The sequence below is a fragment of the Drosophila willistoni genome, chromosome 3R (assembly GCF_018902025.1).
Source record: "Drosophila willistoni isolate 14030-0811.24 chromosome 3R, UCI_dwil_1.1, whole genome shotgun sequence".
Lineage (NCBI taxonomy): Eukaryota > Metazoa > Arthropoda > Insecta > Diptera > Drosophilidae > Drosophila > Drosophila willistoni.
In genome coordinates, this window is record NC_061086.1 from 9,674,388 (window position 1) to 9,698,663 (window position 24,276).

The window sequence follows — 24,276 nt, forward strand, 5'->3', positions numbered from 1 at the left end:
ATTTGGCAAAAGTCATAAATTACGAAATACTTCCAATTCGAAAGCAGTGAAACGCGCAAATAAAGAAACTTATTTGTTTAATGCAAAAGGCCCATACACATGTAGATGGGGTGACATGGTCACAATTTTCTTATATGCTAATTAAGTGGGAGTCAATTTCAAGGTTCGCCTACAGTGCTGATAAGGCAAAAAAGAAAACTCAAACAAGAATTCAAGCTTCTATAAATCAAACAATTTCTATAATACACACAAAATCCCAAAGTTATGCTGACAGGAGCCGACCTTTTAACCCTTCTCTTTGTCCCTTTTCCTAATTATTCTACAACAAAGAAAAGATGGAAAAAAATATATACAAATAAATTTTAGAAAAATAACTTCTTGGGCTGCCCAAAAACAAAAAAAAACCAAACAAAACGGTGACCATGGCGTGATGAACGACGCTCTGGGGAACGTTTTGTTTCCCCATACACCGACAAATTGCTTACAGCACAAAATGCAAATCAAAATGACAAAAGCAATTAAATTTAACCCATTTCCAATACAACAAAAAATTTCACTTTTTTATGCTTTTTTTTGCGGTTATTTCATGTGGAAAATGTACTGCATCATGGACCAGAAGGGCTTCTTTGTTGCCAACAGTTGCAAGGGGAAACACAAACAGAACTGGCCATGACAAACTAATTTAATACTCTTTCTTGAAATGCCTAGTAGTAGACCTTTTAGACAAAGGCAAAGCTACTGCCGAAATTTATATACCCTTTTCGCTAAGGGCTTGGAGAAAAACAAAAAAAATAGGTAAAAAGGACTTTTTTAATTATTGGCGCCTGCATGTGTCTCAATTTAAATTAGCTTCAAGGGTTTTTTCTACTTTTTCTGTTATTTTTTTTCCTCAAAGAAAATTAAAATTCAATTTAAAAACAGCAAACAAAAAAACATAGAAAATCTTACAACAAAATTCGACTAATTTGCTTTGGGCCAACCGGGGTTCCTTGATATCCTTGACACTTCAAAGGGTTGCGTTTTCTATATCCCTTCTGTTTTTTTTTTTTTTGGCTATGGAAATTAGTTTTAGAATTTATTACTGCCTAGCATTTAACGCGCACTTTTCAATTGCCATAAAATATGATTTATTATCATCATATTTAATAAGCATCATTTTAATTTTGCCAAGAACCATTCAAAAAGGGGGAAACTGTCTTAGGTCTCGCCCCAATTAAATGAAGCTTTTAACAACGAGAGAGAATAGGGAATAGGGAATGCTATAGCATGGAATGATAAACTCATGGTGATGGTGGTGGTGGAGGGGGAATTGAAGGGAAGTTGTTTAGTGGCCTCTGGTATCTGTATTTCTTCTTCCAGACTATTCATCAGTCATGCAATCGCTGCAAAACGGCTGCGATCCTCAATGACATTGAAATGTGCAATTGGCATGCCGAAAACTTCCCAGCAAACAACCACGACAACGACAATAAGAATGATGATCATCATCATCACCATCATCATCATCATCATCATCTTCTTCATAATGATGACAATGGCGATGAGGGCGGCCCCCGCCAGAAAAACCTTGAAAACGACAGGCAAAGAGCTGTCTCTGTTTCTGTCCCGATGCCAGTCCCGGTCGCGGGATCAACACAAAGGCCGCGTGCAAAAGTAAACAGCGAAATCAACACACAGTGGTTTGAGACCCATATAAAAAAGGGCTAAAATAAGGCCTTATCATTTATATTCCAATCTTTGAAAAAAGTTTTCTTTTTACAAAGAAAACAGCTTTTTTAGCTTTAACAAAATAGATTTACCTTTGAGGGTTAGATTAAATTTCCTACATGACTTAACAAAAACCGGATCAAATCTTACAAAATAAGTAGAAATATTTTCCTAATCCTAAAGGATAAAATTGTACTTTAAATATTAAACTCAGTTTAAAGGTAATTAAACAATGAGAGAAACTTTAATACATTTTAAACGATTTCGAATGGTTTAAGGGAAAACAAGAGATATAATAGTTTTTGAAGGATTTTGAAGGTCTAATTGTAAGAGAAAAAAGGAGATAAAAATAGGCCAACATAATAATTTTTTAAATCCTAAAAATAATAAGTAAACTACTTCTTGAACTTAATTGCTTTCGATATACTCATTAAATTATAATATCAACAAATGCAACTTCAAAATAAAGATAAAATTCTGTTAAATAATATTAGAAAAAATATCAAATTTTGCCTCAAAATGTCAGATGCTACTGCAGCGAGAAAAGCTCCAAAATTAACTATGGCTAGAAATAAATATATATACATTTTTTAAATATTGAAGGCAATCTGTTATAAAATCGAAAATCTGATGGAGCTGATCCCATACTATAGCAAAGAATTGTGTTAAGTAAAATGGAAATGGCCTTTAAAAATGATTTACCATAATAATAGTTTTAAAGTCACATGGAGAGTAAATATCTTAAAATTTATGTATATTTCTAACCACTGTGAAGTTGAAGTTAAAGTTGGCAAGTTGCCTTTTTGCACGACGCCTGATCCCTGTCCCTTGTCTCTTGTCCCATGGCCAGAACAAACATTGTTAGCACTAAATGCGCCTCGGCGTCGTTGTCGTTGTTTTATACTATCACACTACTACAACTACCTGCCCCCTCTGCCCTTTTGACTGCATGGGTTCCCTTCATTTCTGCTGGGTTTTCTCTCTTTTCTTCTTTTTTTCTTCTTTTACTTACCACCCAGCTAAAACAATATTTACACGCCGTGCACGAAGTTGCAATGTGAAATGTTGCTGGTGTCGACAGATACGCCAAGGCATTAAAGTATAAAAATAAGAACGTCTTCGTCTGTAGTAAATCCCAAGCAGTTCCCCTCCATGTCCTCCTCCTCCTGATCATCACCAATCCGACATCATCGTCGTCATCTCATCAAGTTTTGCACTGTCGTGAGAGCGCACAGCACTTGAAGTTGCATTTGCTTGGCCTTGAAAATGGTTCTTCATATACTCCCCTCCTCATCCCTGGTAACCACAGTCAAATACAAATACAAATAAAATTTTCGGGACAGACCAAGTTAGTTTTGTGCATTTCATTGTCGAAATGATTGCCAAAAGGCTGCAAGAACCCTTGCCATGGTCCCTTGCATTAGCCATGGCAATGGCCATAAAAATAAAGAAGAAGAAGAAAAAAACAACTTGGGCAACATTTAAAAATACCGCTGGCAGGCGCAAATATTTTCATTTTATGTCCCTCAGCTGCCATGACACGACAACACGAAAGGAGTGAAGCGAAATAACCAGGCCCAAAGCATAAATTTGAAGTGTGCAATTTCTCTAATGTCTGGGATGAAAAGGAGTTGGCTCTTGGCTCTTGCAGTTGAAGTCCGACTCGGAGTTGGAGTCGGAGTCGAAGTCAAAGTTTTTGAGTTGGCGGATGGAGTAACAAATTTTTCTTGTTGCTGTTGTTGTTGTTGTTGGTGTGAGAAGTGCCGGAAAAGAGAAAACCGCCATTGATGGCCAAGCTGTTGCTGCACACACACACACACACACACACAGAATGAAACAAAATAAAAAGCGAAAACGAAAATGAAATTAACATCATTTTTATGCAACTTCGAAGTTCAAAGACTCTTTGAATACCCATCTCTATATACTCTCTGGCTCTCTGGCTAATGGATAAAAGTAAAACTAATTAATTTGGCCACTAAAAGAACACATAAATCAACTTTAATATTCATTAAACAAGAACAATAAAGAACCGAATAGTACATCATAAATTGCATACCCTTTCCATACATTTCAATTCAAACGATGGAAGATTAAAAATAAATCGCAATAGTGAAATAACTTTTAGATTTAATGCGACGATCTCCTTGACCTCTTTTACAAAATCTTTGACAAAAATTGAGAATATTGAACCACAGTTATCTTTATTGTTAGAAAGTTTTGTAAAATGTCGTCATAGAATGGAGCAGATGAAGCATCTTTTAATACTTAAGTCATCGATTGTCTGATCTTAGAGTCATTTATTATTAGAGGTTTACGTTCTGTCGAATGACTTTTACATGGTGAGAATTATAGAATGCAAAATATAAACAATTTAAGCTAAAACCTTCAGAAAACTTATAACAACCAAAATAGATATATTCAATGATGTAAGATTGAGTTTTAAGACTAGTTAAAGGTAAAAGTTGGCAAAAATTGGAATCGTCTAAGTCCGAGCTTTTCAAAAGGTCGTGCTAAATATATTTATATCCGAATATGTCGATTTTGCGGCAGTTAAGAGTTAAATAATATAAACAAAAGCCAAAACAAACCCTTTTGACTATATTTTCTTTACAATACAGTCACAAGTTACCAACTATTATATAATATAGCCATGACGTTTCTAAAAGTCTTATAGTGAATTTGATTTACTTCCTTGCTTTTTTAAGACAATTTTTGAGTCCAAAATGGATAATCTACCTTACCCGTATTTCTACTCTGATATACTTAAATCTAATAATAAGAAAAACAATTTTTAAATAAATTAAACTTTGACATTTTTATGGAATTAAACTAAATGCACATTGATAATAGATAAATATCAATATCTTTCATTAATTTCAACAATCAAGACTTAACAAATTGAACATTATAAAATTCCTAATACAATTTCTGTATTCTGTTCAATATTGTCAAACAAAAGCTTCTCTCAAGTCATTCATGGAGAGATTTTTGGGCAAAACATTCATGGAGAGATATTTGGCCAAAACATTGGCAGCCTAATTGAAAAGTTTGATTGCTTTCTGCCATAAATAGAAATACCCTGAACTAGAGTATCAACAAGAACCAAACACAATACAAGTCTGCCTTGAATATTCCCTTTTGGTGTTGTGCCTCTGCCCTTGCCTCTGCCTCTGTGTCTTTGGTTGGTTCCCCAACATATTTGGTCATGGCCTTTTGGCACTGGACCCTGACATTGGTGCACATTAATTATTGTTTATGCTGCAGACAGTGACTGCAGTTGCCCGGCAGAACAGGCAACACAATGCAAACATTAGTTGACTTGTTGCCGTGTCAAGTTCAAGGGTTCATTAAAAAATGAAGTAAGTAAGTCGTCTCGCCGACTTAGGTATACCATACACCAGTAAAGCAAATATTTCAACTGTATTAAACAAATGCATTTTCACATGCTTTTTACAAGCATATCTTAGTATCTCGCTCACTCAATCATACGAGCACCCTAGCGCCCCCACCAGCCAACGGCCAACTCCGGCCCTATGGAAAAACGTTTATATGCACAACTCGACTGTTTTTGGTCCGATTTTGATCAAATTTGGTATTTTGCTAGATATTAGTATTAAATTTAAGTGTGCCAAATTTGATTGCATAAGGTAAAAAAATACGGGAGATAATCAATTTTTTCAAATTACGGGGGCGGAAAAGGGCGTGGCAAAATTTTTACACATACAAAATGTGTGCATTTACTAAGCGAATAAACATACCAAATATTGTGTCTCTAGCTGGAATAGTTTTTGAGATAAACGCTTTTTTTAAATTGCGGGGGCGGAAAGGGGCGTGGCAAAAATTTGAAATAAACTTGATCACTCTACATACTACACGAGTCTACACACCAAATTTGGTGGCTCTAGCTCTTACAGTCTCCGAGATCTAGGTGTTCATACGGACAGACGGACAGACGGACAGACGGACAGACGGACGGACGGACAGACGGACAGACGGACAGACGGACGGACAGACGGACATGGCTAGATCGACTCGGTTGTTGATCCTGATCAAGAATATATATACTTTGTGGGGTCGGAGATGCTTCCTTCTGCCTGTTACATACATTTTGGCGACTTTAATATACCATTTCACCCTATGGGTGTATGGTATAAAAAATGCAGACAATGGTGGCTTTGGTGTGTTTTCATTTTTTTTTTTTGGTCCAATCCGGTCTGGTTCGCTCTGATCCCAGTCCGACCCACGCCAACAACACACACACACACACACACATACGTCCCCGATGATGCAAAAACCTGCGCCGGATGCAACAAAGATAAAGGCCTCCTCTTACCTTCTAACAACAACAACAAGTCGTACAGATTGGAAAGGGGGAGCGGGCACGTTCAAAAAGACAAAAACGTAGGCAAAAGTATCTCATTCAATAGGCAGAGCCAGATACCAGACCAGGCCAGACCAAACCCAAGTTTTCGTAATCTCAATTGTCAGCTTTGCATTGCTCTCTGATACGTGTGACCCTAATCTGTATTGACATGTTTCAGAAATTAGATAATAAAGTTGTTGCTCTGGCATCGGGCTTGCCATTGACAACGACTACAATGAAATTTAAGAGATCCCCTCTCCAAACTCTGTATCTGCCTTCCCTCTCCATCTATATGTAACTGAAGTATGTATCTATATCTATGCTTCAATTGCATAGCGGCACATATAAGTAAGTATATGGAGCCGAGCCCAGTCGGGCATAATTTAATCCAATTAAAGTATGGATTTATGGACTAGACACTCGACTACTTGCCTGTCCGACTGCTAGCCGGTTTTTCTTTAAATTTACCTCCTGTAAAAACCCTTTTTATGGCCCATTCGTGCCCCGACTGCAATATATTGCACATACCAACTCATATATACTATATATGCACATATATATTTATCAAAAGATATCGTTCTGTTCATTAATAGTCCACAACGAGTTGCGAATTATCATCATCACCCATCGTCATCGTCATCGCCATCCTCATCATCATCATCATCGTCAACATCATTATCTTTGTCATCGTCATCAGATTTAAGCTGACAACTTTCATTGCTATGCCAACTGCAGATAAAAAGCATTTCAAGTGCACTCGACTTGATGACAAACGGCGTGAAGGTAAAAAGTGCACAGAGAAAAAGTAAAACTAGAGAACAAGTATAAGAAACATTTTCTTAGTCTTGAATTTTCTATACCCTTACTCATTAAAGATTTTGAATTAATAACACGAATAGAAATTCACATAATCATTATTAATTAAATCCTTACTTTATGTGCCTTATAATTAGGAAGTTAATATTAGATTTCGTTAGATATGGTAGAATATATCCCTCCTATAGGAAGAAAATGGAAAAAAACATGCATATGAAATGCTTATCTATATTTTTTTGCTTTTCACAAAGAAAGCTTTACACTTATTTTATAACTCTAATTACTTATTAAACTTAAAAGAACCCTCAAGTTTACTTAAAAATGGAAAGTGTTAAAAGTCTTACATTAGCCTTTTAAAAATAGATGAAACATGGTTAAGTCTTCAAAGATTTTTATTAAATGAGGTTCAGTTTTTTTGAGATGATCTTCAACAACTCACACGACTCGGGTTTGGATTGAATGTATATTATGTTACAGCCAAATATTATATTATTTTTGATTTAATTTCTTTTCATAGTTCTCTTAAAATCATAACAAACTCAATATAAGAAACATGGCGTTATTTGTTGGAAGTAATCTTTCTGTAAGTGTATAGAAAACAACAAACATCGAGCAAACATCCAGCAATAAAGATAAACCGCAAGAGGTAAAAAGTAATTACATATATTCCTAAATAGAAACAGAAATTGAGAAAAACTTCAGATAGATGAGTCTGCCTTCTGCTGAATGGGTGTTAGGTGCTCTGCTCCGGGCTGTTAGACAGGAAAAATAATAACACAAATCAAAGTTTATGCGGAGATTGAAAACTAAATAAATAAAATAATAAATAAATTAAAATATTCCCATTCTCAATTTGCATTTCATGATTTAGGCAGAAATCATGGAAAAATAATTCAAAAAACGTACTTAATTCTTGAAAATTACAAAATTTGCAATTACTTTTTAAGCTAAAAGTCTCAAAAGTACTCAAAGTTAAGAATGGTTTAAGGTAGTTACTTTCAATCAGCTTTTTTTCAATTGCATTTCAATTGTTCTGGTATAGAGGGAGTTCCAGGGTTCCAGGAATTCATTTCGTGGATTGATGTGCGGCATAAACGCATCTCCCACACACATAGAAATGCAAAAATGTTGCCCCTGTATGCGTAATTAGCATGCACGCAAATAAATTGTTAGAGCTGCCTCCTTTGCGGATTGTGTGCGATTTGCACAAATGGGCGGGCAATGGGCGGGTGGGCGCTGGATGGAGGAAGGAGAGAGACCATCAGAGTCATGCCGCTCGATTTAACGAGCTGCGACTGCAGCAGCGAGGCACAGTCAAAGGCTTTCAACGCTGCGGCCCCAACATTGCCATCACCCACTCCGACACCAACGACGACGACGACGACGACGTTGACTTTGGTTGCGTCTGGAAGACTAGTATGGAGCAGGCTGAGAGGGGAATTAAGGGGGGGAAACTGGCGGTGGGCAAACATACAGCACACACCACACGCATTTGAAGAATTATGAGGCGACAGCAACGCACATTTCACTAAAGGAGCTGACTGAGCAGCAAAGTTACCCCTTGAGCACCAGCTCCATCACCTCCACATTCTCCTCCTCCTCCACCCCTCTTGCCGTTCCTGCTCAACTCTTAAGCAGTCTCTGTGCATGCAACGTAGCGTTTCAATTTATGCGAAGTGATTCGTCATGCGGTTAACTTTAGAATCTGCACAACCATATATGTTTGTATATATGTATCTATGTATGCACTCCGCACTTCATATACAGTGAAAAATCACTGAAAATTCATAGTATTTCCCAACAAAGAGTTCTAGAAACTTTCTAAAAGCACAACAAGTCAATTATTTATCCAACTTATTACTTATTAAATAATTTTAAGATTCGTGAGGGCATAAAATATAACTAAAATATTATAATTAATCAACTTACTTTTGTAGATTCTTAAGGTCTATAAAAAAGTAGAGAATGTTTCTATTATATTTACAAAATAGATTTCAATTTTTAATGATAAAGAGGAATTCAATTCGGTTTAATTTTTAAGGATTAAATAATTATTATTATTATTAAGTGATTGTAAATTTCACGTAATTTGAAAACTAAAGCTATTTCATATTAATAATGTTTAAATTCAATAGTTTTGCTTTAGAGTTTTAAAATTTTAATGCGAATGATATATTTTTTAATATATCGAGGAGAATGAAAAATACATATTTTACATCAAATTAATTCGATTTCATATGGTTAATTTTTTTAATTCAAGAAAATCTAATTGTAAATTAAGAAGCAAATTAAGAAATTCCCTTGTATTTTCTTTAATTAAAAAATTAACAAAAGAAAAACTAAAGAAGCTAAAAATCAGTTCAAAGGATGCTGCAAGAACAGAAGGACTCACTATTAACTTTGGCATCAAAATTAGTCACTTAAAAATTGACAACCTTAATCTAGGTACATTAGGTAGGTAAAAAAAACTAGATTTTGATTAATAAATCTTGCAGATCTGTTCATCATTTGGTAGTTTTCACTGTACTTGTAGTTATATGTGGGTTGGGTGTATACTTATATATATATATATGTATACTTATTGTTGCTAGGTGCAGAGTCTCTACGAGGCAATTGCATATGACAGCGAGTTGGGGGCATTGAAACCTAGATGGGAGACTACAACAAAGCCCATAGGCAGAGAGAAACAGACGGACAGACAGACAGACAGACGTATACACATAGGCCATAGACCAAGTGCAAGGCAGCAGTAAAGAAGAAGAGGGCGGGGAAGGAGATCGGGTGGGGTAACAACGACTCAATTGGCAACGTTGACACTACCATTTGTTTCGCTTTTCATGCCTTTTGTATATATACGATGGCCTTTCGTTTTAACTTTTTTCGTTTTCGTTTGCTATTTTCCTTCAATTTCGTTGCATAGACGAACATTTGGCCATGAAAAAGTTTAAATACCTCTTGGTCGATACCACGAAGTTCCTGCCTCGTTTGTTGTCCCTCATTATTGGGTAATAGCCGCATGAGTTAGTTGGCAATTGATGATTAGCCGATAGCCAGTCAGCCTATGGGTGTGGCCATGGCCAGAGTCAATATAATTTGTCACTGATAAATTGTTCTTTTGTTGCACTTTGTTGTTGTTGCTGTCTATAGCTGATAAGAGAGTCGACCAAGTTAGTGCTAATGAAGTTATTGTTTGTCGGTTTTCATCCAAACCATTGTCTGTAAACGGAGTTGGCTTATCAAACAGGCGCAGGAGTTTTCAGACAATTCATGTGGATCCTTTTCATAGGTGAAGTCCTGACAATTGACTTTAATAATTGCATTCCTTTATATATTGTTAATTAAGCATAGCTTTTGCTTAAATTTAGGGCTTTTCTCTACGGATGATTCAATATTCAATTGATAACAGCGAATTCCCAGCATTTAAAATAAATAAACCTCAATCAAAAAAAAAGGTCAGCTTGGTTTTTGTTGTTTTTTTTTTCGCCTACAAATTTGTATAGATAGATGCGGCACTTTTTATCTCACAAAATCTATGAACATAAAAAAATTAATAAATTCAAATGACCACAAAATACACAAACAAAAAAAAAAGACCATATAAAAATAGGCCGAACTCACAAGATTTCCGATGTAGAGGAAGATTGGGTAGGGTAGGCTCCGTTTTAATTTGTTAATTTACCACAATGTCTAGGTTTTAATAGGCAGCTGTCTTAAGGGGGCTTCAGAACACACACACACACACACACACAGACACATTTTCCCATGCTGGGATCTGCTCGTGGCTTTATGGTTAAAGGTCCCCAATTTGTGATCTTTTCATTCGCTATTCAAGTTTGCCTTAATACTCTACATATTTGCAGAGTAATAAGGAGATGAGACTCTGTTATCACAGTATGATCGGCTAATGGGAACTATAAAAATTTTTAATGATCCAGGGATCTAGGCCATCTTATAGTTCTCTTTTATCCTTGTGTGTCAAAATCTCATCTTTGGCATTTTCGAAAGAGTATACCATCTTTTTTATGATCAAATTCTATGGGGACTCTTATGCCATTTTAGTAGATGAATGATTTATGCTCCAAAATACGTTTCGTTTCATTCCTCAAACCGTATGCCGAATTGCGTAGTTACGCATGTTGAGCGACGACGAGAATGAGGATGAAGATGAGGATGACGGGGGCGATGGGCGAACCATTCCCAACTTGATCTGTCAATATATAACAAGTTAGAGAGAGAGAAATAGAGATTCAATCCCATTGGCTCATTGGGAGACAAAAACTTTTCTTTTCTTTTCCTCTTTTTGGTTTAATGAATTTTTGTATTCAGTTTAAAATGAAATAGACTCACAGGGGCCACTGGGGCGGTTCCTGGAATTTTTGGAGCGGATGTGTTGATTTATGTACATATGGTTGTCTTTTTTATTTTTTTTTGCGCTTATTTTATTTTGGGGAATGGCATTGCGTAAGATGTTGCTGCTGTTGTTGTTGTTGTTGTTATGTATTGTTACGAAATCAACAATAAAAGCCGATTTACAATTAAGGCAAATTAATTTAATTGGGCTCACTCTCAAAAACGTTCACAAAAGGGGTAATCAGAATCCTGTGGGAAATGTCTGGCATGTACCGTTAAATGATGACTTTCTGCCCAAGGTACACCTACCTTCTACCTACATACATATAGATGTATAACCTGCACTTTGGGTTCTGTCGCTGGTCATGGTCTAATTGCATTTAGCCCTACCATCAAAAGGGTTAAATAGACATGCAAAATTTGATCAACTGCCAAAGGCATCTTCCCTGTGTCCCCCACGTTGGACGCATTAATCCAATTCCAGCGGATGTAACGGTCGACGATTGACAAAACAACAATTCGCATGCAACGACGAACGTCCCTACGAAACCAAAAGTGCATGACAATGTCCATAAAATGAGCCAAAAAAAACACACAAACACACAGACAAAAACAACAAACAGAACCGCAAACAAAAAAAATATACTTTATTTAAATAATAAAGTTTTAAAGATTGAGAGCACACAGATACCCACCAATACATACACAAATACATAGATAGGTATACCTTTTGATGGTGCGGGAGTGGACAATTTTTGCAGTCTGGATTCATGTAATTAACCTGCTAAACCGCTGTGACGATAACTGTCCATATATATATATTTATATATAACTATATATACCTTCTATATATACCACAAAAAAAAGAAGAATTTTCTACGTTTTATGTCATTGAATCGACTGTAAGATATCCTTTAATTAAAGTAAAGACAATTTTGGAGCATATAACTCATTTGATCATCAGATATAGCCCAAAATGAATGGTTAATATCGAATCAGAACAAAATAAGTAATAGAAATTCTTTAAAATTAAACATATTTTCAGCAAATATTCACCTTAAAAATATCTTAATGGAGTTGCCTCCGATTTGTGTTAAATTTAGTCAAGTCCAGTCAAGTTTGGCTAAAAAACTAATCAAAAATTTGTTGAAAAATTCGGAATAATTTGACATTTATTCTTTAACAACTAGTTCCTAAGGTATCTAATATATTCCCTAATAAACAATATATAACTATTCAAAACTTTCTTCATACACATTTTGAATATTATGAATACATATTCATACATGTTTTGAATATTCTCCATCAATTAGTTCCAAAAACAACTTATATCCTTTAATAGAAATGATATACAGGGTATAGTTATATATATACACTCAAATTGCCATAATAAAGGCCGAGAGAAACATAAAATAAATTTTACTGGCTGATCGAGGGTATGAGTTGAGCACGGTTGAATTCTATGAGAAGGAAGAATGAAAACTGTGTTCCCAAAGTACTGCCTGGATGGGTGGAGCTCTGCAAAAATTTGTTGGAGCTCTTCTATGTACATACAAATTATATTTAAGGGGTTGATCATATACATACATATATGTATGTAGGTACATAAGTTGGCTGTCATTGTGTATTGGTGTATGTGTGTGTCTATGTGCAGTACTTTCCCTTTCATGTGCAGAACGGCAAAAACAAAGGAAAACATCAAATGACAATGTGGTGTAGCATGTTTTGATAGGTTAACATGCCGCTACATAAATATAATTGGGGAAATCAAATTATGGAATATTAATAAAAGTACTGAGAGGATGGAACATATATATTTAAAAACTGTAATTAAACAATTTTATATATTTAGGTAATATAACAAACTAAAAATAATAGAGTACACAGTGTGACAAACTCTATTACTTTAAAGTTCTTTTGGCTGCAGTTTCGTGAAAATTAGATCAGCAATTTATAAGATAAGCCCAAATTTTTACATGAATATCTAATTAAGAAGTTTTATTTAGACTATACAGTTTCATACCTTTAAAATACTGTGAAAAAATTATATTTGTCAAGTGAAATTTAAAATGGTCAAATCCAAAATCAGAAATAATTATATTTCAATTGCAAATAAGTAGATTTTTTAATAATTTTTTAAAAATTCGTCTTTTGGGTGAGTTTTTTGTGTATCGTTGCACCAAACATTTTCGAATATATAAACTTTTTTTTATATTCCATAAAAAACTCTTCTACTGAAAAGAACCACTTAAGATATGAAAATTTTATTGAATTTTAGATTAAACTATACATATGTATATCCAAAATAGCTAAATTTGAATATTAATAGGTATTTTTTAGTTATATAGACAAGATAACTACACTTTGTGTTAATGCTTGAAATAAAAATTCATTTAATTTTTATTAAAGTATAAGTAATTTAGAATACAAACCACATTTAAACTTCGATGTAGGTAAAACAAATTTAGAGAGAAATCTGTATTAATACAAATTTTGAAAAATTTTCCGCCACAATTTCATAACCAACTAGCAAGCTTATGCTTACATTACATTAAATTAATGAATATTTTAATTTTTAGCTTTCTTAACTAATACTGTAAAGACACTTCTGCACACATTTGGTAACTTAAAACTTAAAAACTTCAATAAAAAAAATGAAAAGAAACAATATATTTGAATATTTAAAGTCTAAATTAGAACTGTGCGAAACATGATACACAGTGTTGGGTCTAGATCATAATTTTGGTTTGGAAAACCGATTATTGGGGGAAAAACTGAAAATTTTAGACGGAACATAGTTATTGGAAGTCAAAATTTCACTAGTTTTATAGGAAAAACTTGGTTCTATGAGAAAGAGTTTCTTTCATTTCCCTCCTTCAAGATCGGCCACCCGATATATATTTCCGATATTCGAAAGTTATAAATTACAACCAAAAGTGTTAGTTTTCTTAAAATCTTCTAAGCCACAAAACAAATTTTTAAGTCTAAAGCAATTATTGTGCTTACTGTTTGATTATTTTATTTGATTCTTAACTTTAAATATATAATTTATGACTTTTGTAGGCGTCTAACTCGATGAAGCCGCCGAAAGTCATGCATGTAAGCGTCTTATGGCATACAAATAGACACAAAAACCAAAATTTCATTGCCAATGGCTGGCAATATGAATAATCGCCCCCAATCCCAATCGCAATCCCCCCTGCCCAAGCCCAAGCCCATTCGCCAGGCATTTATGACTCACTAAAAGAGACCGCAAAACATATAAAAACATAAGCACAACAACAAGTAAATGTATCTACGCATAAACTAGCAACAAAATATGTACAAAATAATAATGCGCAGTAAACAAATAATAACAACAATGAGAAAATCGAAAAAAACAAGGGAAAAAAAGCGTAGAGAAATTCAATAAAACGAAGAATATAAAACCCAGAATCCAAATCCAAAAAAAGGGGAACTCAAGTTGAAACGAAACTGTAATTTCGTTTTCATGAAAGATACTGCAACAACATAAAATACCTTGTGCCGCCCACACCAACCCATCCCATCCCATTCCATCCCAATTTCATCCAAGCATTCATCCGTTTACAGAACAAGAGAAAGAATGGAGCACGACCTCGGCCAAGTCAACTCCGGCAACTTCAGATACAGTGGAAAACTTTTTGCAAGGCGAAACCGAAGCCAGATAACTGCTTGCTCGTTGTCAGACACTGCGAAAAAAGAAAACCCAAGAGGCGGAAAATAACACACACACACACAACAACAAGACAAGGAGCAAAAAAAAAGAAGCAAACATTTTCCCATTTTTGCCTAGCTAGCTGGAGCGAGAAGTTGCTGGAGTTTCTATAGAAGATGGCATGGAAGTTTCCCTTTTACTTTTGACGCACTGACGTAATGCGGCAAAATGCTGCGCCAAAAGCCTCCTCCGTGCTCCCCCAACACCCCCTCCAACACATCCCACGCTCCACTACCGACTCCAACTCCAACGAAGACGACGACGACGACGACGGACGCCTGTCAGTCGCATTTACTTACATACAGATAAACCTATATGTATACATTGGTCCCCTTCGTCCGCAACAATTTTTCAAGGTTTCAAGGCCCAGTAGCATAGAAAATTCACGATCAAGAACATGGAAAGTTGTTGAAGTTGCCTTCCACTTCCACATGCCTCCCACCGATGCCTCCGTCGTCGTCCTCACCGCAATTCGTTCGTCGAGAGAGCATCACGCGAATTGCAAATTTTTCACCAACTCGACGAGAGGGCGGAGGGGAGGAATCGAGGAGGAGTTGCCACAACCGCATTTTGGTGGTGGTTTCCATCGATATGCGAAAATGGAGCTGCGTCTGCGCCGAGAGAGACAGAGAGAGAGAGGGAGAGAGAGAGTGTATCCAACGCTGTTGGGGGCTGCTCCTTTTTCGTTATGTTCATATTATGCTATAGTTGGGATACAATACCAAACAAAAGAGTTTGAGTTCTCCGGTGTTAGACTTTGACTGGGTTGCCCGGGGTTGCGATTGAGGTTGGGTTTAAGGTTTTATTTATGGCATTTGCCAACAAAAAAAAAAAAATGAGAAAATTTGATACCACGTGTTTTTCAGCCCAAACGGAGTTGGAGTGCAACGGAAAACATTGGCATAGATAATGGGTTAGGGCCAGTAAAGGGGAAGAATAGGCCAACATGGGCACAGGAAACTGGGCAGAAAAACAAATGACTCACCAAACACCCCACTTCTGGACATGGAATTGTACATAACATACATATTCCTATATATATACATAGATTCGCATGCCCATATACAAAAGGGAGTCTTTCAGTATACTGAAGAAATAGTTAAATTTTTGAAAATAACGAAGGAATTTCAATTAAACCCTTCAGAATTTTGTTGTTTATTGCTTAAGGACTAACTTAAAGTAGATTAAAATCATATAATGTCATTTTTTAAAGCTTTTGAATTGTTTTTTTGAAATTTTTGTTAATTTTTTAGTATGTTGTAGAAATACGATTAATTTAAAGTAGATTAAAATCACATATACCATGAAAATTTAGTTCTTGCAGCTTTTGAGCGAACTTTTATTATTTCAAAAACACATAAATTGCTTTAGAACATTTACAAGAGGTGTTTCTTTAAAATCCTTCCCAAATTTTAAGAATATTATACAAATTGATAATATCTAGATTGAAAAGCTCTCCATAGATATAATAATGATATTGGGCCGACAAGTGACGGGATATTTTGGCGTCAAATTGCAAATCCTGCCAATAATTTGTGTTTCTACATAAATATAATATGTTTTTAAATCTTCCCCTTAATATTTTTGCTTTTTAAGAGGAAAGTTTCTGAACATCTCAGACTTACTTCCATAAGTTATTTCAACTTGCCAAAATAAGTTCAATTATTTTAGGAATATCCATACAAGGAGCCCTCTGAATATTTGACATTATATACAGAAAATTTAAAAGATTTACAATAAAGACAAAAAAAATTAACCGTGAAAAGCAAAACTTACAATAAAAGACCATTATTCTCTTTGACAAAAGCGGAGAAAACCAAATAAAAGAGATAAGAAAACGAGAATCACGAATGAGAAAACTAAAATAAAACACACATTTCATTCAATTTCGATACATAGAAAGAAGTGTTGTCACAAAGCCCCAAGCTCAGAACACGTTTTGATGGGGCATTACATAAGCAGCGGTTTAGGTACGTCGGAGACGCCACAGGACAGGATTATGGGTCGAAAACAGGAAAGCAGACAAAACAAAAAAAAAAACAAAAAAACGAAACAACACAAAAAAAAAACCGGAAGAACAGGAAAAAGTGGGCGAAATGTCAAATTGTGGGCAGAGGAGAGGAGTATTATGTAGTAGTAGGCGTGTTGGAGTGGGCAGCAAGAGGCAGTAGAGACCGAGAGAGAAGAAGAGACAACACTGCAATAACTAAGCCTGTTTCGAACTCACACTCACTCACATTAACAAGAGTTTCGTGCTTTTTATGCGACTCCTGCGGCCATAGAATGCACCAATACAAATACCAATTTCACGCAAATAGAGAGTGCAAGTATGTAAGCGACAAATACATGCACAGAGCCAGCTATATATATATACAAATACATAATGTTGTATGTAAGCCGAAGTTGCTTTCAAGGTCTGGGTCTGGGTCTGCGTCTGCACACAGCCATAGAAAGAGACAGAGAAAAAGAGAGAGAGAGCATAGAGAAAAGCTGTCTCTTCCAGAACCTGCTTCAAACCCGAATTCCACTTCTCCACCACCGACACTAAACAGCTCTGCACAGTGGGTCCGCCAGTCGGCATCTAACGTTTTTGATTATCAAAGATCCTTAATTTATATTAAAGTAAAAAACCAATCAATTCACTCTTTGGTATGGCAAAGTTGGTTATCTAACCCATAACTATATATAGTTAAGCCCATAAAGTGACGGTCACAAATTTATGACGTTATCAGTTTTCGGAATTTAGTTCTGGGCAAATGTTTAGGACATTTTTTCCAAAATCTTTGATTTCACAGAAGGATGAATGGATCTGAAACTTCATGCCTCAAATTTTCCCCAATTTAGTCTTTTAGTTTTTTGGACCAAGCGTTTAACGTTTAAAGACAATAATTTATACTAATTGTGAATTCATTGTCGAATGATACACTTCCTATAAAGTTTTGAATAAAATTAGATAGTTTTCAACCCCTCCTAGTAAGGGGTATTTCATTAAGTTATTTGGAAGATCTGAAGTCAAAAAACTAAAAAATGAATCTGTAAAATTTGCTTTTAATAAATTCAAAATAAAGGAAATGTGAGGAAACCCAGGACATTTTTATCCCAAATAGGATAACGTAATTTTATTTATGGATAACGCTTTCAAAAGTTATCTAAAAACTAAAATTAGTGTACAGCAAATGACGAAACACATCGCATTATATTTGAATAAGAATAAATTTCTATATTTCCGACCAGAAAGAGACAACGTCTGACGTTAAATTTAAAATATATTTTTACAGGAGATATATTCAAAATTGTTTACTAAAAAACTCAGGTATTTTGCCCACTGTGCTCTGCCGCCTCCTCTCTTTGTTGCTGCAGTTTGCAAAAAGTGTGTAGAGTTGCCCTTGGACTTGCACTTGAAAAACGAAGAGAATGACGATTGGAGTTGCATGCAATTCTAACACATGCGCGCGCATACTAAACCGCAAAATCCCCTACGCCCCCTCCCCACCTTGCAACTCTATCCCCTCTGCACAGCCACTGCAACAGCGCTGCAACTGCACAGCAACTGAGAGAGACTTCGTTGAATATTTCGGCATGTTGCAAAATTTCATTTCGTTTTCATGCCAGCAAAATTTCAATTTCATGTTATAAAGTCTTTCGCATATGTTTGTACATCAAAATATGTACATAAAGATGCACATACATTCCGTATATGGCAATTGCATATTTTTAGCTCTTTTTCTCTTTAGGTTTTTTTTGGTTTTTGGTGTTTTTACAGCGCTGCTGCGATTTGGGTCTGAGCTTCTCTCGGCCTCTATATCCAACAAATTGATGTTGAAGGTCAGCGTGTTAGTAAAAATTGCATTATATTTACATATACATATACATATGTATGCATGTGCAGCTTATCAAAGTTGGTCAGATTAATATCGGGGGTGTAAAGTGCTCAGATATGTATGTATTTCAAGTCCAGCAAAAACGAGTTTCTTAAACTGAACTAAAAACTTCTGCTACAAAATCATTTGTAACTTGATAGAAAATGAAGCAAATTTTTTGGTAATTTAAAAAAAGAGTGTCTAATAAAGTTTCTCAATGTCTATAGACTCAAGTGTTTTCATCATCTGTGGGAAAGGTCCAGAATTTCATCTGCTTATGTCTTAAAATTATATACATATGTATTTATTGAAGATTCTAACATTAACCTGTAACATAAGCAATGTAAAATTATGATTCATAATGAAAGTTATTACCAAATGGGAGTAAGTTTGATTCTTGAGTCTAGTTAAACTCTTATTAAATGCTATTTTGTTGATTCTCGTAGCCATTTTATATATACATACAAAAGCAAATACGCATTTTCTATGACCATTTTGCCTTCCGTGCCTTTGGGTTTACCTGTGACTACAAATTTTCTATGCCTTTTTACCTGAGTGCCTATGACTGTTATTAGGCCTATACAATATAATATTATGTGGGCGGAGTTTCCTTCGAGTGTGTGTGTGTGTGTCTGTGTATATGTCATCATTAGAGCTCATTTGGAAGAGCACCCTGTAATATGAATTATGTATGTATCTACAATGAAAAAAATACCCCCGAAAATTTCTTTAGCGAAAAAGTGCGTATGCGCCTCTCGTCGCCTCATTTGCCCTAAACGCCTTTGTAAGCACACAAGTGGCAGAAAAGGGACCACAAGGACACAAGTAAAGTCCTTAGCTTGAGCATTTACCATCTCGCTCACTTTCACTTAATGCCACACAAAGAAATAACAGAGAAATTGTTGTACATAAGTGATTTTATATATACTTCGCTATGTACATATGTACATATATGTCTACATAGCCCAAATTCAATGTGATGAGGATTGGTGTTTGTGTAAGGTTTGGTGGAATACATGATGGAAAATGGCGCTATAAACATGAATATATGACAGGTTTTACATACATATTTAGGTTTACACAAGGAAATATATGTATAAAGAGATCTATTTAATAAGATTATCATAGAATATTTAACCACAAAACATATACAGCTATATATTATTATCCTTAAAGAATGTTTTTGAGGAGTTAAACTAAGAAAATAGCTCTAAGAGAGCGAGAAGAAAGATTGTCCAAATCATTGGCAAAAATTTAACCCTAGAAGTATGCAACATTGCCGAACACTAGCGAAAATATCGATCGTGATTAAATGTGCATATTTAATGGCAAAGAAATTAGAAAATTGGCTGTTAAAATGTCTTATATTTCATCTAAAGAACAACTTTGCCGATCTTTGTACTTAGACATATGCTTAGCTTAAGTTTATGCTAAAACTAAGATGAGTAAGAGAAGAAAAGTTTAAGAAACAAACAAATATGTATGCCCACTCGAGAAATTTAGACTGAATAAAATTAAGAAACCAAGTTCTGATGCCCAAACTTTGCCCTTTTATTAAAATGCCTATGTGTAAAGAATTAGGATATCATCTAAGGATATATTTTATCCTCCTTTTTCACTTCTTTTTAGTTACTTTGCTAACTAAATAAAGTTTGATCATCATCGATTTTTATTTAGGGTAGTTTACTCTCTGCTAAAACGCGTCTGCTATCGAATGACAAAAATAAAATTTGATTATTTAGCTATATGGTATATAGGACACTTCCACTTTTGAGTGTTGACATTCAAATTCGGTTTATGTAACCACGCAGCATGAAATCCAGACCCAGAAAAAACCCAAAGCCCTATCTAGTTGAGTCATAAGGTTGTTAGAAAATGGAGTTTGAGTTATATATGTATGTATGTTTTTGGCAACGAAATTACGACACCCTGGGCTATATGCTATGGTCATAAAAGAAAAGAGTCCGCAAACAAAAAGCACATTGAAACGCATTTTAGCTTATATACTTTGGTATATATATCCATTTATATAGCGACTGCCGTTGCCATGCCAGCATGAAAATTTCAAACCCTATTTTGGGTTTGAAAGTTGCTTCCGATTGGATAAATGTGGGAGTATGGGTAATTACAAATAATGCTTCTGCCGCCTGGGTTTTATTCATTCGCATTTGGTTGAGAAGATGAGTGGGGGGGGGGGAGAGAGAGAGAGAAAGCCTGAAATATTTTGTATAGGGGTAAGCCGAGGTGGCAGGAGGGGAAAGGTGGTGGAGATGTACATACATACATCTGCCTTTGCGCCATATTGTGTACCACTGACACACCCTCATGGATATATAGTAAAACATGAGTCGATTCAACTGGAGGAGGTGGTGGCGGTGGTGTGGTTGGTGGTGGTGTGAGGTAGGGGATTTTGTTTGCCAGCTAAACATATTTATATACGACTGACTTGATTTCTCGTGCGTGAACTAGAGTCAGAGTTAAGATGTATCTCTAAGATAGCCCTCTCTACCCGGTTTCATCCATTTCTCGAAGGATAAACACAAGTTGGCCACACACTTTCACACTCGGTGAAACACAGGAAGTCTTGCAACTTTGAAGCGTCAAAATATAATATTTAGTTAAGCGAAAGATGAAGAAATATATGTACATACATACATACATATTCGCAAATTTATTTATGGCAACAACTTCCCATCCTGCCCTGTCCCCTCAGGGGTCTCATGTGCAGCCTTTTCTTGCCATTAATTATGAAAATTAAAGTTGATGCGTGTCGTCGTCGTCGTCAAAGAAATATGGACCCAGCCCCAGGGCCCTCAGTGTTTTTCTTTTTTGTTTTTCTCTTTTGCGATTAACGATTCTCCTCATGACGATCTCAACTTTTGTTGGTCATTAAAATTAGGTCAGCGTAAAGCACAAAAGAAAAGAATCCTCCTGCTGAAAGAAAACAAAAACTAGTTCAACTTCCTTCTTCTTCGACTTCATCTTCTTCTTCTACTTGAACGCATTCTTTGTTCTCTCCCTTCATTCAGCGCACACCACCATCACCATCACCATCACCACCACCAACAACAACATCAACATCATTGCCACGATCCTTTTAACTAGAACAACATGCAAACTTATTACGCAATGGCTGCAAAGATCTGGTCCTACCTGACTTAATTATTATATCAGAGCAGAGCAGAGCAGAGCAGCGCAGAAGGCAATCCCCGTGTTTCTTCTTCTTCTTCTGTTCACCTCTCCTCAGATCGACATCGATGGTTTTGCAGGTAGAACGAACAAAAGGCCGACTCAAAACTACAACTACGCAATTTGACTCTTTTCTCTTTCACTCCTCTCCTGGCCCCGAAGCCATTCAATTGGACCTTGACTTTGCACCACAGAGATCCTTTTTTTTTGGTGCGAGTCCTATAAGAAATCACCAGATACACCAGATATATATACACATACATATCAGCGTTTGCCGATGTGGCTAGCTACTGTAGCCGCCGAGACCCAAAGCACACACAATAACAGGAACATATTCTACACGTGCCCTTATTTTGCTTTTTGCTCACATTTTATTTGCAACACGCGCAGAGAGTTTCGCTTATGTACCTCCTGAATATATGGGTAGGGGGACACTGGCAAAACGAGGGTTAGCTCTCTGCCAAGTATGTATATAAGGCTCCAGAAGATGAAGCAAAGAGGAGCTGGTAAAAATTGAAAAAAAAGAAAGAAAATAACCTACCATGGGTTCGAGGGACCCCGTAAATACCCTGCATGAGTTATAAAATCTTTCAAGTTCGAGCAGGATCACTATGGAATAGCTTTTCTGATCGTCAACTGACAACTTTATGGAATAGCAAATCCTAAGAAATGCCATTAATTAGTTTTTAATCATCTTTAGTTATCAGAATTCTATAAGTCAAAGACGATACTCAAAGTAAGTCCTAAAACTTAGTTAATTACTAACATTATGCGAATTCAGCAATTTAAATTATAAACTTTATTGATTAATGTGATCCAATTCAATCCTTAAAACATTCCTATCATTTCACTCATTATTCGAAAAAAAAATCCAAAAATTCAATCCATTAAGATAGTCTAATTCAAAGAGATCCACAAAGTTCATTCTTTAACGTTCCTTCGTTCCTTCTTTAACGAATGTTTGGGAAAATCTTTAACTAAGAAGAAATGAATTTTACTTTTCTGTTACTGTTTCTTTAGTTTTCAGGATTCTATAAATGAAAAACGACAAAATGCTATCACTTTGTTTATTTTTGAAGATAAATTTTACTTTATTGATTATGATAATCTAGTAACTATATTCTAGTTCAAAGAAAATCTATTAAAAAATGCAGTCACTTTGTCCTTCGTACTAACTATTTTGTTTAGTTCGTTAGAGAAAACCTTCAACCAGGATCAAATTTGTCATTCTCATTTGTAATTATTACTTACATTAGTGAATTTCATTTAAGCCTTAATTATTTTTCAGGTTAACAGATCACTTATTGCAAATATAATAATATATACATCAGTAATTTCTAACCAGAGATACTTGTTTTTTCAACAATGATCCTTGCTGTAGCGTATTGGAAACTTCGACTAGGCTTTGCCTTTGAAAACTTTTGCTTTGTGTGTTGTGTTTTTTAATGCTTCTTTTATTACTGACATTCGTGTGCCTTTGTGTATAACTGTGGTATACATGCAAACACCAACACACAAGTATATATACATACACACATACATATATATATACATACATATACATATACATATTTATTTATTTTTGGGATTATATACTGAAAGAATGAATAAAAAGCGATTCCAATAGAGGAGCATGGAAGCTTTTGATGAGGATACCAAATGACTAGACAATATTAATTGTAATCCTGACTAAAGATGAATGGGGGCCTCAGCCTATGAGACTGGTCCTTTGATAAGAAAATAGGGCCATAATATCCAAAAGATGTCCTTTTGAAATGGACTTTGTGTTACATTTCTTGTGCAATTTTGCAAATTTCTTAACATATTTTCTTAATTAAAGTTGGACAATTTGTCATAATTTATAAGGAAAATGCATAAAGGTGGCCCCTTTTTTTGGATACGACCATGACAAGCCATTACGTTTTGTTTATTTTGCCGGCTTTTTCGAGCACATTCGTATTTTTTGAGGGGAAATGATTGAAAGTGAATTTGGTCTAAGCATGCCATCCCTTTTTAGCCAATGCGCATTGGGGCTACCCCCATCAACCAAACTTAGTTACCCCCAAAACATCATGCTTCTTCTGTATTATCCTTCCATCACCATCGCCACCCACTCACCACCCTGGCAGACCACATCAATTTTTAGCGCCAAAAACGTAGGCAAAAAACATTTTTCCTCAAATGAAAAACAAGCATTTTCCGACAACTATGTGATGGTGGTGGAAAGTGAAATGAAAACCAGCCAACCACCA